Source organism: Enhydra lutris, unplaced genomic scaffold, assembly GCF_002288905.1.
Source record: "Enhydra lutris kenyoni isolate GAN:26980312 unplaced genomic scaffold, ASM228890v2 scaffoldscaffold65, whole genome shotgun sequence".
NCBI classification, from domain to species: Eukaryota; Metazoa; Chordata; class Mammalia; order Carnivora; family Mustelidae; genus Enhydra; species Enhydra lutris.
Window position 1 is genome coordinate 1,160,857 of NW_019154149.1, and position 14,761 is coordinate 1,175,617.

Genomic DNA, 14,761 nt, shown 5'->3' on the forward strand with positions numbered 1-14,761 from the left:
TATAGCTGCTGTAACAAATTACCACAAACTCAGTGCTTTAAAGCCATGCAAATGTATTATCTCATACTATCTCAGAAGTCCAAATGGATCTCATGGGTCTCAGTGGGCTCAAACCAAGTTGTTGTCAGGGTTGTGTTCTATCTTGAGGCTATAGAGGAGGCCCCATTTCTTTGCCTTTTCCGGCTTCTAGGAGTCACCCATATTCCTTTGCCTATGGCTCCTTCCTCCATCTTCAAAGGCAGCAGCAGAACATCATTAAATCTCTCTGCTTCTGACCCTCCTGCCTCCCTCCTACGAGGACCCTTGTGATTATATTGGGCCCACCCCAATAAATCAAGAAGATCTCCCCATCTCAAGGTTTGTACTCTTTTTTTTTTAAAAGATTTTATTGATTTATTTATTTGAGAGAGAGAGAGAAAGAGAACATGAGAAGGGGAGGGGGAGAGGGAGAAGCAGACTCCCTTCTGAGCAGGGAGCCTGATGTGGGGCTTGATCCCAGGGCCCTGGAATCATGACCTGAGCCAAAGGCAGACGCTTAGCCATCTGAGCCACTCAGGTGCCCCTTCAAGGTTTGTACTCTTAATCACAACAACAAAGTCCCTTTTCCACATGATATTGTTCTGGGGGGCTGTCACAACAAAGCACCACAAACTTGGTGGCTTCAAACAATAGAAATGTATTTTCTCCCAGTCTAGAGGCTGGGAGACTGAAATCAAGTGGTCCTCAGGTACATTCCCTCCAAAGGCTCCAGAGGAAGATCCTTGCCTCTTCCCACTTCTGGTAGTCCTAGGTGTTCCTTGGGTCACAGCTGCAGCACTTCAATCTCCGTCTCCATGGTTACATGGAATTCTCTGTTTTGTATGTCCCTGTGTCCACATTTCCCTCCTTATGGAAGGACACCAGTCATCTTGGGTTAAGGGCCTTCCTTGCTCCAATATGACTTCATCTTAGGTACATCTGCAATGACCCTATTCCCAAATAAGGTCACATTCTGAAGTATTTAGGATGAGGATATCAACATATCTTCTTGGGGTGGGGGGGCATAATTTGGTCCTTAACACCAAGTCAGATACCATATTCACAGATGCTGGGGGTTAGAACATGGACACCTGGCGGGGAGGGGTCATTGTTCTCCAGATTCTCCAGACAGCTTTGCTTATGCACACTGTGAAGACCTGCAGGCCTTGCAGGAGAGACATGGGCTAGGGAGTAAGGACTGGTGTGGTAACATGAAAAGAGTCCTTTCCTTGTTGAACTGAGTTCAGATTGGTCTCTACTCCTTGCAGACGCACAAAGTGAGAGCAAACCCTCTTCCCCTCTGAGGCTCAGTTACATCATGTGAAAACAGGTCTAATAATCTCTAGTTCCCAAGGGTAGATGTCATAATTCCATGAGGCCAGTCTGTAAAGCACCTGGCACATCAAAATCACACATGAAATGGGAGCTGTGATCATGTGTCCCCACACCCCAATTTTTGAGAAAAAAAAAATAAAACTTGGTTTCCCATAATTATTCTCACTGATCCTTCTATTCTATTTTGAAACAGTGGATTTTTCTGTGTGGAAAGCTGGCCCTGCCAAGGCAGAGTAAAAGTTAAATGAAGAGGCCACAGGCCAGGTGGGGCAGGGCCTACCAAGTCCCACCCTGGCTTCCCCCTTTTGTCTGGCCACCATCCCTGGACTTGGGCCTGAATGCTGCAGAGGACTTCAACCCCAGGGGAGAGCCTGAAGCCAAGAGCTAGGGTAGTTCTAAGCACACCAAAGACCCTAGCCTTAAAATTTTTGAAGAAAGAAAATTGAGAAACTGTCAACAACCCCCACCAATTCCCTTTGAGTCATCTGCTCATATCTCTTAACAAGCACAACCTCACTGGAAATTACGGTTTTCAGGAAGGAGAGCTAAAATAAGAGGGGCCAGGAGCCAGAGATCCTAAGTAATTTTGCCACTGTTGACCACAAGCATGAAAGGCTCATTGGATTTGAGTTTCTCATGGACTTATGCTGGTTGTCAGGGAAAGAAGAAATATGCTTACACTATGGCTTTTGAGGGTTTTCCCCCCAAGTTTTTTGGTTTTTTTTTTTTTAGATTCCAGCTAGTTAAATACAGTGCAACAGTAGTTTCAGGTGTAGAATTCAGTGAATCATCACTTTCATACAACACCCAACACCCAATGAATTCATGACAAGTGCCCTCCTTAATCCCCGTCACTTGTTTCTCCCCACCCACCTCCCTCCATCAACCCTGAGTTTGTTCTCTATGGTTAGAAGTCTGTTTTCTGGTTTGCCTCTCTCTTTCCCCCACCACTATGTTCAACTGTTTTGTTTCTTAAATTCCACATAGGAGTGAAAGCATATGGTATTTGTCTTTCTCTGACTGACTTATTTCACTTAGTATAATACCCTTGCAAGTTTTGTTTCTGAGTGAAATAACTGGAGAGGAAGATGCAGGAGAGGGATAAAGGAGAGGATCAGACACACTGCGAGGAAACAGATGTAGGCCCAGAGAGAGCTAGCAGGCTTCTGACATCCTGCCTGGAAACATTGTCCCTGCAATGCAACTTCATTAAGAGACCAACCTCAGCAGGGACACTGTATGTGTTTGTATGTGTTTGTGTACCACAAACCAGGTGGCTTAAATAAGAGAAATTTATTGTCTCATGTTCTGGAGGCTAGAAATCCAAGATCAAGGGGTCAGCAGGGCACTTTTTCTTAGCATGTCTTTCTCTTAACTTCTGATGTTGCTGGCAGTCCTTGTGTTCACCCCAGTCTGCCTCCACCTCTACATGCCCTTCTCCCTGTGTGCATCTCTGTGTTCTGATGAGGACATTAGTCATGGATCAGGGCTCACCCTACACCAATAGGACCTCTTCTTAACAATCTGCATCTGCAGAACCCTATTTCCAAATAAGGTCACACACTGAAGTCTGGAGGGTTAGGATTTCAGCATCTCTTTTGGGGGGGAGACACAATTCAACTCATAAAAGTGAATTAGGCCACATGTACTTCACCAAAATCCATAATGCAGAGGGCTGAAGAGGTCACCATGTGTTATACCAGTGGTTCTCAAGCCCACACCCAGGGGGACACTTGGCAATGTCTGGAGATATTTTTGTTGTCTGATCTGATGGAGTGAGGGGGAAGGTGCTACTGGCATCTAGTGGGGAAGGCCCAGAGATGCTGCTAAACACACCACAGAGCACAGGACAGCCCCCCCCCCCAACAAAGAAATATCTGGCCCATGGTGCCAAGTTGAGACCCCTTGCGCTACAGTGACAAAACATTGTCTGCCTCCCACACTCTCCTCTTCAGAAAAGTGTCCCTCTCTACCCAACTAGCTCCCAAAGCTTGCTCTCTCTTTCTCTCACTCTCGCTCTCCTCTCTCTCTGAGAAGCCATCACGGGCTCTTTGACTTTGAGTCCCATTTACTACCTTCCCCTTATGACTTGCCAATTCGAGGCAGGGTCTTCAAATTGATGAGTTCTAAGGTTCCTCCTCTCTCTCTCCTCTCCTTCTGAGAAGCCATCACGGATTCTTTGACTTTGAGTCCCATTTACTACCTCCCCCTTATGACCTGCCAATTCGAGGCAGGGTCTTCAAATTGATGAGTTCTAAGGTTGCTCCTTAGCCATGCTGCTTGGCTCCTGCCTGCCTGCTGGGCCAACAGATGAAGTTGTGAGGGCTGCTGGCTTCGTGCATCTAATCCTGAGGCTCAGCAACAGCAGGGAAGGTGGCAAATGTTCAGTAGCAGTTGCTGGTGATGAAAACCAGCAGCAGCCAGCCCCAGGGAGACTACCGTATGTCCAAAAGCCACTTTAGCACATTTCTCCTCTGTGGTCAGATTTGCAACTGGGACAAAGCCCTCTGCTGTGCATGGGGTCTGGGGAAAGGAAAACATAGAGCTTCTTCTTAATTCTAGGCTGGTTAAGGAGTTTGGATGACTGGCTGGGATCTCTTTTTTAATTTCACTTCTGTTATTAATATTGGTAGATTAATCTGATCCGCAAAATGCAATGGGGGATGAATTTATGTGGCAGTTAAATAGAAAGCAGAAAATTTCCACATGAATGTGGTTTTATCTAAAGTAAAATGTCTTCTGCATTGATTAGGCTCTGGTCAGCAAACCATAATAACCTACACTCTGGTTTGCTAGATTACATTAATTAATGAATGATTGCTGATTAATATTGAATAACCTTCTGATTAGGTGCCAATGTGATTTTTGTTCCTGGCTTATACAGTCTTTGGGTTTCTAGTCTTGTCTCTTAACATTATTGTGTTTCTTAATCAAATATCTATGTGCCAGAATTCAGTAATTCACTCTACAAACTCCTGGCCAGTAACGTCAATAGTGACCTGGCCAGTAACGTCAATAGTGACCTAGCCTTGTATTTAATTAGGAAGGAAAAATGTCTTTTCTCAAAATGTAGCATTTAGGCCCTAGTTACCTATTGTTTTGAACTGGTTTGCATTTGGGATTGAGGCACTGAGGCGTTGATAAAATATTCCTATTGCCCTTTGATTTTCAGATCAGCAGCGCAATTGCAAGAGAAACTTCCCTCTTGCTAGGAAAGCAAGCTGCCTAAGAAAGGTAGCTAGGGCTTTTAGACAGGGCCTGCTGTCTGTTTCTAGAGCAAAACATCTTTCTTCCCTGAGCTCCCTCTTCTGGTTCCCTTGGCCCAGAGCTCCCCCGTGTGATTTGTTACTAAAATTGTTACTGCCAATGGAAAAATCCAGCCCTTTCAGCTGTGGAAATGGCATGCCTCCATTTTAAACCACTCATCTCAGAAGATCTTTGGCTGGATGTTCATCTCTATCACGGGGCATGAAATGTGACTGAACAGGGATTTGTTTAGGAATTCTCTGCACACCTTTTTTTTTAAATTTTGGAATATTTTGCTTCAGTTTGAACAAGTGTGCCCCTGTTTCTGGAAGTCGGGCGGGTCGGGAAGTGACTGTGCTGGGCTAAAAGTAAGGCGAATTCTATATTCTTCCATTTTTATCAGAATGTGAGGTAGTGGTCAGATACAGAGGATGATGTCCTGAATTCCTTCAACAGACCATTTTAGTTTTCTAACTTCGTATTTTTTCATTGTCATTTATGAAATATTCCTATTATCCAAAAAGAAACATCATTCATGTACTCTCCACTCAGATTTAACAGTTGTTAACATTCTGTCATATATGCATCTGAATTTTCTGTTTAAGATATAAAATGTAGCTCAAGCTCCAAACCCCTCACATATCTTCGTTCCTTTTCCTTTTCCAGAGTAACCCCTCTCTTGAAGTTGGTGTGTATATTTCCCATGAAGTTTCTTTTTTTTCTTAGTTCATGTTTTTTATTAACCCATATAAAATTACTTGTCTTCAGTTTGTTGAAGTAATAGGTCAGATGGTAAGTATCCTCATGAATGTTCTTATTCTGGTCTCTATATGTATGCATTCATAAGCAATATATAATATTGTTCTGGGTGATTTTTAATTTGCTAACATCAAACTGACCACTTCTAGGTTTCAATGCTAGGAAAACCTCCATGCATGCATACAAGGAGACATGTATATTACAGTATAGTCATTGTAGTACTGTTTGCAATAGCAAAAAAGAAAGTGAAAACAATGTAATTGTCCATCAGTAGGGGAACAGATAAGTAAAACTGTGTTTTATGCATACAATGGAAAACTAGACTACAGTTGAAATTAACAGACTAGATCTACATGTATTGACACAAATAAATCTCAAAAACAAGGTTGAATGAATAAAGCAAGTTACAAAAACATTTGTGCTGGACGATACCATCTACTTACCTGTTTAACTTCACCTGTAACTTAAATTTTTCTGATGTCTATTCCTTCACATTTAAAACACAGATCTCAAAATAATGTTCCACAGTTATTTCATGTAAATATCTTTTCCAGTTTGCAAAGCACTTTCATATATACAACCTCATTAATAAAGACAAACAGGAAGATGAAAGTGGAAATGTTAAAAAGTGCTTCTTCAGCTTTTGGAATCCCGAGAGTTTTTAGCAAAGACTTGGTTAGCTTGAGAAAGCTATTTGGACTGGTTGTATTCTTATCTGGAGCACTATCCTGCCCAACATGCGAACCCAGTAATGAACATAAGACTCTGACCTTGGAAAATTTGCCCACATTAGATGTAGAGATTCCACTGGGGGGAAAAAAAGAGGCCTGCCTTCAAGTCGCAAATCTACCACTTCCTGAGTCACAGATCTGCAACAGACCTTGGGTTGGGGTTGTGTGGTTATTTGCCAGATTCAGCAAATAAAAACTCCAGGGCACTCAGTTAAATTTAGGGAATGTACTTATATAAAGAATTATTCATTGTGTATCTGAAATTAACATTTAGCTTAGCATCCTGTATTTTATCCGGTGTTTCCACTTTGAACAAACGAACTCTCTGTGATTCAGACAGTTCTCCCTGGAGAAATATTCCACAGAAAATCTGCATTCCCTGTTCCGAGTCACACCATGGAGGAGGCAGAGCCCTGGCCCCAGGATGGGGTCAGGGCTACTTGGCCCTTAGTGCCCTAAAGTCAGAGACCCTAAACAAACTACTTACAACCTTCCCAATGAAGAATAGTCCCTCACAAAGTACACATGGTGCCTTATTTGAGAAACAGTGTACCAGATGCCTGTGGGATAAGGGCAACTGTATCTGTTTATTACTGAGCTGGGTATTTTATTTTAAGATTTTATTTATTTATTTGAGAGAGAGCAAAAGTGATCACAGAGGGAGAGGGATCACAGAGGCAGAAGGAGAACCAGACTGCTGCTGAGTGGAGAGTCCAGTTTGGGGTTTGATCCCAGGATCCCGAGATCACAATCTTTGAGTCAAAGGTAGATGCTGAGCTGGGTATTTTATATTGGATAGAAATTGTTGTCTGCCTCCTCACTTTGACTGTGTATGGTCCTGTGCCACACACAAAAGCGGAATGGTAAAATTATGGGATAACAAGTTAAAGAATAAGCAAAAATCACTTCAACTCGGTTGCCATCATTCCAAGGACAAGCAAAAAATTCCCATTACTCAATACTCATAGTTTTTTGAGAGAAAGTTCCTCTTTTGTTCAGAATTTGTTCAGACAAGACAATGGACAAATGCATGTTATTTCTCTACCTTCTTATTATTGTTATATATATATATATATATATATATATATATATATATATACAGAGAGAGAGAGAGAGAGAGAGAGAGAGAGAGAAAGTACTATAACCTTGCAGCATTGTATGCTGCAAATAGCATGAAAGGAGGGAAAATAAGAGGATTCTTGTCTTATGTCTGCTCTGGAACCATTGATTATTCCATAAACAGAATAAAAACCACACACTTTTGGTCTGCCTGAATCTTTGGTGGGTATCTTATTAGCTCATACTAAAAATGTTCCCTTCCCCTCCTAAATGCATTATCAACCTCAATATTGTAGCTCTGAGTCTGGTTATACATTGGGCCAACATAGAGGGACAAAGGATAATAAGAGTAAAATAGAATGTCATATAAGGCAGTGATGCTTTGACATCAGACACCTGAGTTCAAATTCTGGCTCTACCATTTACCAGCTCTGTCAACTTGGAAAGTTATTTAACCTCTTTGTGCCTGTTACCTCATCTGTAAAATGAGGGTAGAAACACATACCTCGAGGAGTTACAAGGATCAGGGAAATAATGCTAGGCAGAGAACAAGTGCTCAATAAGTATTTGTTGTAATAATAAATACAGTGATCCTCTCAGAGAAGTGTCCTTTTTTTTTTTAAGATTTCATTTATTTATTTGACAGGGAGAAATGCAGTGAGAGAGGGAACACAAGCAGGGGGAGTGGGAAAAGGAGAAGCAGGCTCCCTGCCGAGCAGGGAGCCCAAGGCAGGACTCAATCCCAGGACCCTGAGATCATGACCTGAGCCGAAGGAAGATGCTTAACCAACTGAGCCACCCAGGTGCCCCTGAGAGGTATCCTTTCTGATACCAAGCCAACGCAAACACAGACAGGCTAAGTCAGCCTTGGATAACCCATGTCTGGATAATCAGGGGGAATTGCCAGCCTATCTTCTAGCTCAGTAGAACCTTCCAGAAAGCACATGGGTGTGCACACACACACGCACACCCACACTCACACACATGCCAAGCAAAATAATGGGAAGGCAGTTCACATATAACTCAGAGTCAATCACATACATTCTTAAAGAAAATGTTTTTCATAAACAGCTTATTATTTGGGGGAGAATGTGATTCATAAATTTTCAGTTGAAGATATTTGGCTCAGATGCCAGTGCCAATAACAAATGCCATTTGGGGGACAGAGTCTAATATAGAGTGTCTTCCATAAAAAGGAAAAAATTAATTCCATTTTAGCCTGTGTCTAGAAAGACTATCTCACTCAGCTTTACAAGCGGATGGCAGTATCTCCATTTCTGTAACTCTCAGGCCCTTCCCTAAGCCTGTTAGATCCCGCTGGTTAGCACTTTTGACTCATGATTGTGTTTGACAGCATCCCTTGATGGGTTCCATTCCTGCCTTCTTCCACGTACCTGCCAATAAACCACAGAGATGGAAAAACTAGAAAGTCAATTTCCCAGGCTCTCTTACAGCTACAATTCTGGATGTGAATTCCACACAGCCAACGAGATGCACTTGCACCTTCCAAATTTTGGAAGGTGCGAGTGCAACAAAGGCCATCTTCCTGCTGCTGTTTGCTGGTCGAGGGTCAGTGAGAGGGCGAGGAGGCAGCAGCTCTGTTGGCGGGGGTTGGAGAGCAGCTTCCAACCGTCTGGGTCCCAGTTACAGAGCTGCCTCCTGATCCCCAAGCTTCTAGTCCTTCCAAGATTTTATAAGCACTGAACCCTGACTGATAAAATTCCCTAGATGCTTTAAAAGCTGTTCCATCAAAGACTTGAATAGTAGTGAGGCATGAACTCTATCTCCTCAGGGTCTGGAAATACAGCTGCAAATGAACCCTTTCAGACATTAAATGTCTAAGGCTCATGTTTTATTTCAGAAATTAATGCAAATCTTGAATTCTGATTCATAATTCATCTGTTTGTTTTAATGGGAAAAATGTTTTTAATTTTTTGCCTGCAAACAAAATATGTTAGAGGAAAACATGCTATGCTTATTGTGTATCATAGATCAATGGTTCCCAAACCAGGATCAGCATATGCACAGAACATCCACAACTCTAGGCTCTTGGGTCCAGCACCAGACCTTCAGAATTAAAATCTGAATTAGAATCTCTGAAGATGCATGGTAGACCATGGAATCTGAATTTCTAAAAACTCCTTAGTTGGTTTGAAAATGATTTGTTTGGATCATCAGGAAAATATGTTCCTGGACTTGGTTCCCTCAGTTTCCCCAAAGACAATTTTTCAGTGATTGAGTTGTGATCTGATATTTTGCCTGCATTTCTATAGAGGGTAAATGGAGAAATATGCAAAGATTTCTGTGTCTTCTCTATACAATATAATAAAAAACATTGTCCAATATGTCACTCGGTGTTGCTTATACAAGATATCATATAAGTTTTTTTTAATATTCCTCCTTTAATATAAATACAAACACAAATACAAACAACAGAGCTGACCTACTTGTCTTTTTTGTTTAGGAAGCAGAAAGCTCAGAGCTGAACTCTGCTCTCTGCAGTAGAGAAGTCATTCAATATTCCTGGTACAGTTATCTCAATCCTTCTAAATGGTTATCTCATTTCTTCCAAACAATTTGTTTTTTTTAATTTATACATTTATTTTTATTGTTCCATTTCAGGTCTTTTAATATTGCAAACAGCTTTGAATGTAGAAAGGATATAATTTATAATTTAATTAATTGGCATTCTTTGGTTTTAGTCTGTTCAAGATGAATGACAGAACTGATTATACTGAACAACAATTACATTCAGCATATGAAGGTCTCGGAGGATTGTGCCAACATATGCTCCCCTTGTATCATTATTTATTCAGACTACATTCTCATAAAAAAAAATCCTTGAAGATGCAGGGGGAGAAGTTAAGGGTTCCTTTCTAAAGACATGCCTATTTTACTGTTTAGTCTGTCACTTGTAGTCATATTGCTAACTACTGGTAGCTCATCATCCTCAATAAGGAATTCTCCAATACTAATGATGTTTAGAAAGCAAAAAAAGAAAATAAATGGTAAGAATTCAGTAAATGATACTTTAAACCAACTACAAACTGCTAACGCATCTTAAATGGACATTTTATTCTCCCTTGGTTGATTCTAATATGTGAGCCTTTAAAAAAAATAATCCATACCACACCGATAGCCAGATCAAGGCACTTAGCAGGGATTTTCTTTTGCAATCAAGTCAATATACAAGTTTTTAAGACATCCGTCTTCCAGGTTGTTTTCAATTCCTCAGAAAACAAAGCCAGCTCTTTGGTTAGTGAATCAAAAAGAGAGGAGTGTTAAGTGGTTTGGCTCTCAATTTGCAATATGAACAGCTTGCAGGAAGACTGGGAGCAAACCAACAGGCACAGGTGACATGCACAACACAGTAGAAGTTTTTTGAAATCACAAGAAGCTTGGCTCGTGTCACCATAAAAAACTTGAACTCTTTGGATAAATATTAATGAAGAGAAAGCTTTATATGGCTAGCATCTCCATTGACCAATAAACTATTTTTCTTTGGGAAGGGAAACAATAAACAGATGCAAACAACTGATTCTGCTTGGTAGGGAATTGCTTTATGTGACCACAAATATTTTGCTAAATACATTTGATCTCGGTGTGTGGGTTTGGGGAATAAGATAGGGAGGAGGGACACGTTATGCCCCAGTCATACCTATATCTTTTGACTCCCATCCATCTACATCCATGCATTCGTACATCAATCCACTTAACAAATACTCATTGCCAGGGCACTGTACTAAACTCACTTTCAGAGAACTTATTAAAGGAAAATGGTTTAAACTATTACCGACCCTGATGTCGTTAAGACATTGACCTAGTGCCACATGGTGAAAGTTGTGGATATTCTCACCAGAAAACTTGCTCCCACACACAACGTTTTAGATAGAGTTTAAGAGTTTTTTGGACCAAATTTGACAAAATGGTACTTCAATCAAAGCAATCCATAGAATGAGACAGCCAAACAGCATTTTGTGCTCATACTTTTGTATGACTTTTCATATAAATGTATTCACAAAGCAAAAACATTCTTTTTGTTGGATTTCACATACTGCTTCTGAAATCAGAAAATAAGGTCACCTTAACAGAAGGCTGCAGAGAAACACATTCTAAGAGTGTTCCTCTTCTGCCATCTTGTGGATTTTTGTTGAAAAATATAGTAAAAAGCTGCAAGGGTATTTTTTCCTTCTCATTTTCAACACCCAAATACCCCTCACCTATGTTCACCAGCTGTTAACATCTAGCTACAACCAGTCCATATGGCTACACACCCACAAGCCCACTCTTCCTTTTTTTTCAAATCATAGAGAAGTAGGCTACTTTCATCGTGACACTTCACCATGAAATGTTTCAGTATCTATTTCCCAATAAGATCCCCCTATTTAACTACATTAGCACACTCTGCGAAAAATCATCATAAATTCAATATCCAGCATCCAGTCTATACTACAGTTTCTTCTATTGTCTCCAAAATGTCCTTCGTGACTTCTGTTTTTCCAATCCATGATCCATTCAAGACTCAGAGCACTTGGCTGTGTCTCTTTAGGGTCCTACAATCCAGAGCAATCCCAACTCCTTCTGTCCTTCATGACATCAAATCCTTTGAACAGTCCAGGTCAGTTGTCCTTCATCGTTCCTCACATTATAGAATTGCCTGTTTCCTCATGATGAAATTCAGGTAAAACATTTCCAACAAGAACATCACATTTTTCTCATTACATAAATGTCACATAAATGACATTGTGTACCTCACACTGGATCTTAGTGGAAGCACTCAGTCAAATCACTACAGGCATTTGCAGGCTTGAGCACTTGGTTAAGGTGGTGGCCACTAGACTCTCCCATTGTAAGAGCACATTTACCCCCTTTATTAAAAGTAATCTGTGAAGTGATTGTTTGAGGCACGTTCCCAAGAACATTTTACTCAGTCATATTTGCATCAACTGAAGATCCTTACCTCAACCAATTATTCCTTCAAGGGTTACAAGACAGGATCTTTCTAACTAAACCATTCCTTTTATATTTAATAGCTGGCATTCTTCTGTAAAAATAAAAACAAAAACAGAGCTTTTCTCTTTTACTCTCTTCTTCTTTAATTTTAAGTGTCACCGTGGATTTCTGGATTTTACATAAGTCAATGTATTACACACTATGACCAACAGTGTTTTTTAAGTTTATTTATTTAAGTAATCTCTACCCTCAATGTGGGGCTCAAACCCATTGTCCCCGAGACCAAGAGTCACATGATCTACTGACTGAGATGGTCAGGAGCCCCTACCATTATTATTATTTTTTTAAGCTATCTTAATTTTTTCTTCAAATTTTTATTTAAATTCTAGTTAGTTAATATATAGTGTAATATTGATTTCTAGAGTAGAATTCAGTGGTTCATCACTTACATAAACACCCAGTGTTCATCACAAGTGCTCTCCTTAATAGCCATCAGCCATCTAGCCCATCCCCCACCTACCTACCCTCCAGCAACCCTCAGTTTGTTCTCTATCTTTGAAAGGTTTGTTTCTCTCTCTCTCTCTTTTTCCCCTTCATGTATGTTCATCTGTTTTGTTTCTTAAATTCCACATATGAGTGAAATCATATGGTGTTTGTCTTTCTCTGATTGACTTATTTCACTTAGCATAATATACTCTAGCTCTATCCACATCATTGCAAATGGCAAGATTTCATTCTTTTTGATGGCTGAATAACATTCCATTGTATATCTATACCACATCCTTTTTATCCATTCATCAGTCAATGGACATCGGGGCTCTCTCCATAATTAAGCTATTTATAATGCTGCAATAAACATCAGGGTGCTGTGCCCCCTTAAATCTGTATTCTTGTACTTTTGGGTAATTATGTAGCACTGTACTTGCTGGATTGTAAGGTAGTTCTTTGTTTAACTTTTTTGAGGAACCTCTGTACTGTTTTCCAGAGTGGCTACAACAGTTTGCATTCCCATCAGAAATACAAGAGAATTCCCCTTCTCTACATCCTCACCAACACCTGTTGATTCTTGTGTTGTTAATTTTAGCCATTCTGACAGGTGAAGATGGTATCTTATCATGGTTTTGATTTGTATTTCTCTAATGATGAGTGATATTGAACATCTTTCCATGTGTCTGTTGGCCATCTGAACGTCTTTTTTGGAAAAATATCTATTCCTGTATTCTGCCCATTTTTAATTGGATTATTTGGTTTTGGGGTGTTGAATTTGATAAGTTCTTTGTAGATTTTGGATACTAACTCTTTATCCCAGATCCCACTCTCTGATCTTTTTCTTAATTTGTGATCCAGCAAGACACTCAGGCTCATCTTGTACTTTCCTTAAAATCAGCTACTTCTTTAAGGAAACCTGATTCATCTTCGTGGGAAATGGTGTATAGAAACAAAGATCTGAGTGCTAGGCGTGTTCACTGCTACTGGAGAGTTTTTCTTCTTATATCCTTTTGATCAATGTACAGAGATAAGGGGAAATGCATGCCTAAACATACACATACATTTTAATCATGAGTTCAGAAGACTTCTGTGATAGAGTAGCCTTCTAGCAGACCAATATTCTAACAAGAAAACTAGAAAAGTCAGGTTTTAAAAAATATCTTTTGTGAAGGAATCAAAGGACCACTGAGGCAGCCAAGATTTGAGAGAGCAAATCCAGAAAGAAGAGAAGCTCATTAAGGTAAGCCTTACTTTCTGCATATTATTTTCCCCTCAGGCTCTTTTTGGCATGGGGCATAAGACAAGCCAGAAGATCAGCTTTAGTTTGCCTCATGGGGCTCAGAAGTCTAAAAAAGTAAAGTTTGGAGTTGTCAAGGTAGCTAACAGTTGAGGGACCAAGATCCTAGAGAGAAAAGGAGGACACAAAATAGAACATAATTCATGGAACCAGTTTTCTTCTAGAGGTATTTACGGTTTAAGCTGCACAGAAAATAAGGGCAGAAAGCATCAGCAAAGCAGAGCAGGTTTGTGACAGGCTTACAGTGCTGAGAGAGCAAAAGAGTTTATAAAGTGGTACGTAGAAGAAGCCCTATCAAACAATCCTGATTTTTATTTGGAACTCCTAGAGGGCTACCCCCTAGAAATGGGGGTGAACCGGAGGCAAACCTGGACATTTAAAGACTGCAAACTATCCTAGAGTCAGCAAAGTCTATAGTTGAAATAAGGTGATCAGAATCTCTGCTTCCTGACAGAAGGGAGGGGTAAACCTCTCTGGAGGAAGATAACATGATCTGGAGCCCTTATAATTTTCACACATAATGTTGGGCATTCGATCAAAATTTACTGGCATACAAATAAACAAGACCAAGAGCAATAGAGAGGGGATAGAAACAGAAACATAGGTGATACTGAAGTTATCAGACACAGACTCTGGAATAATTGTGATGAATAGGTTCAAGAAAATAGATGGCAAGAGAGAAATTTTCACCAGAGAACTGGAAACTGTAATAAAAAGCCAAATGGAAAATCTGGAACAGAAAATAAAATAACTAAAACTAAGACCTCAACAGATGGATTTAACAGTAAATTGAGCAAAGTTGAAAACATGATTTGTGAACTAAAAGGTCAATAGATAATATCTAGAAAGAAGAATGGGGAGCAAAAGGGATGGA